Consider the following 3,039-nt stretch of genomic DNA (forward strand, 5'->3'; position numbering starts at 1 on the left):
TTTACATTATACCGCGTGAAACACGCCGAACACGCCAATGTTGCGATCGCGATAGGCTGGTGGGAATGTTTATATTGATGTGACAAATGATGTGACAAAATCGCATTCATCGCAATAGGCCGTATGAATAAAAACAAAATTCACCTTTACTTTACTTCATTCGAGCAGTCGAGCAGTGAGATTAAGTTTTTACTACGTTTGGTATGAATAAAAGAAACAACAAAGTATTTACTTTTCGAAAATGGATGTTTAGCTGATTTCGTATGAATAAAACAGCATTCATCAAGTATTTACTTTGTAATTATCAAGTATGCTCATGAACATACTTTGGATCTGAAAACACTTTCATTCGTTTTGATGTCATATCCGATTTATGTTTAATGCTGCTATCTTGCGCTTGAAGTTAAACAAGTTAACGATCCGCATTGATGGCATTGAGCTTCGTTTACTAGTTTAGGCGAACGTAAAAAAAATGATTAATTTTCAGGCGGAATGAACACGTTTTTAAAATTTAAATTATGAATGAAAAATAACATTTCCGTACCAATTTGGCATTCTGTTTCAATGAAAAACACTTTTGTTTGCAGGTGGTGAAAAAATCTTATACGAAAATTGTTTTTGAAGACAACTTTATATTATAATGAAAAGTTTCAGTAATAATGTTGGAAATGTATAAACAAAGGATTAAATAAAAGTCGAAAAAAATGTTTTAAGTGATTGAATAACATGATGTGAACATTTTCATTCAAATTTTAACATTTGAAAACTGGCTTCGTGTCTTCTAATATGATAGGTATACGAGATAGGGACCCAAACTATAGTCCCTAATTGAAAGTCGCCACCAGACGTCGACACTATTCCTTTTTCATCGCGAATTCACGCTTTGTCAAAAAAAAAACGTTTTGAAACGAGCGACATAGCATGCGCTGCCATAACTATTTCACTAATAGTGACGCTCACCTCTCAGCAAATATTTGTAGTGGTTCGAAAATTTGCAGTATACTGATCAAAAATTTCCAGCCATCAAAATTATAGTCCAAGCGATGTCATCCAGTCCAATACTCGTGTGATTCTTTTCTGACTTGGACGAGATAGATTTACACTGAAATAGAAATGTATTCACAAATTGGTTCTAAAACATTTTGTAAATGAATATTACTGAAAATATCCTTTTCGGGTATCTGACATATAGGGCCATGTAATGCTTTCGCTGAAATGGTGATATCGGCAACTGACGGAACAGTTCAAATTGAAATTTGGGTAGTGGCGGAAACAATGCGGTCTCTTCTGATATCAAATACACGTCAGTTCATCCTTTCATTGAATATATTTGATTCATTTAACCATTGATTTATGTTTGATGCCGATTCAACCTATTTTTTTGTTTCCACAAATGAAGAACATAACTTTATATATATATATATATATATATACATATATATATATATATATATATATATATATATATATATTTATACTAGCTGACCCGGCAAACTTCGTCCCGCCCAAAATTTGTTTTCTGTTATCAATACCTTCAAACACTCACGTTTTCTTACAAAGCGCAAGTTCATGAGTCCAATCGCAGAACTGTTCTTTGATTGATCTTCTGATCGACCCCCTTGAATTTACCTTTTACTATGAAATTCCAAGTACTTATACCAAAACTCATCATTATAATATCATTATATTATTTTCAGATACTATTCTCGTTAAAGACTTTTCAACCACTTGCAAATAACATGTTTCTCTGTTACATGGAATAAATGTTTGATACAGAAAACATGCTAGAATAAAGACGGACCCCTCCCCTCTTTACCCCTTAGAGAGGGGAGAGAAGTGTCTAATCACCATAGAAACGTTTCGTGCCCCCTAAAATCTTCACATTCCAAATTTGGCTTCATTTGCTTGATTAATTTTCGAGTAATGCAGAAATTTGTGTTTCATTTGTATGGCATCCCCCCCTTAGAGAGGGGGAGGGGTCTCAAACTATCATGAAAACCTTCCCCGACCTCAAAAACTCCTTCATATTTATTTTCAGGTCGATCGGTTCAGTAATTTCCGAGTCCATAAGAGTCAGACAGACAGACGGACATCCATTTTTATATATATATATATAGATTGAAGATACGCAACTCAAACCCGCCGAGGGATGCCTAATGATACCTCACTTGAATTATGTAGTTTCCATTACTTCTAAATGTATTCATAGTTGTTGAATAGGACTATGGACTAAAACTACTTGCTTTCAATAATTTATGCCGCTTTGACTATCTGTATGACACCCGCCATGTTTTTGGTGCCAACATCTCAAACGTCAGAAGTATTTGTTTTCTTCAAAACAGCGATCCACGTTGACGGCATTAAGCTTCGTTCACTAGTTTAGGGGAGCGTCAACGAATAGCTCATTTTCAATCGGAATGAACTTATTCAAAATTAAAATTATGAGTGAAAATTAGCTTATCCATAACAAATTAGTATTCTATTTAATTTAAAAGCATTTTTGTTTGCAGGTGGTGAAAAAGTCTCATACGAAAATAGTTTATGAAGACAACTTTATATTATAATGAAAAAAATCAGAAACAGTGTTGAAATTGTATAGCCATATGGTTGAATAAAAATCAGAAATACGTGTTTCAAGTAATTAAATAACATGATGTGAAAATTTTCATTCAAATTTTAAAATTTAAAAACCGGCATAGTGTCTTGTAATCTGATAGAGATTACACTAATGAGTTTGGGACCTAAATTATGGCCCTTATTCGAAGTTGCCACTGTCATCGCGAATTACCAATTTACCACCATCTGACATATCGTGATCAAGGCGGTATATTAAGGTGGAACGTTATGTCAGAATAGCTGTTCAGCCATTACTTGAGTTCGAATTGACAGCGGCCAAATGAACGGCTAGAGTTTGCGAGAAAGAGGATAACAGATGGCATGCAATGAGGAGTGCATACCGCTATGTGTTTGCCTGCTTACGCTGTTGGCATCAATGTTGTGTTTCGGTGACTGCTGCAAGTTATTGTCTTCATTGCTGTT

The sequence above is a fragment of the Toxorhynchites rutilus genome, chromosome 2 (genome assembly GCF_029784135.1).
Source record: "Toxorhynchites rutilus septentrionalis strain SRP chromosome 2, ASM2978413v1, whole genome shotgun sequence".
Taxonomy (NCBI): Eukaryota; Metazoa; Arthropoda; class Insecta; order Diptera; family Culicidae; genus Toxorhynchites; species Toxorhynchites rutilus.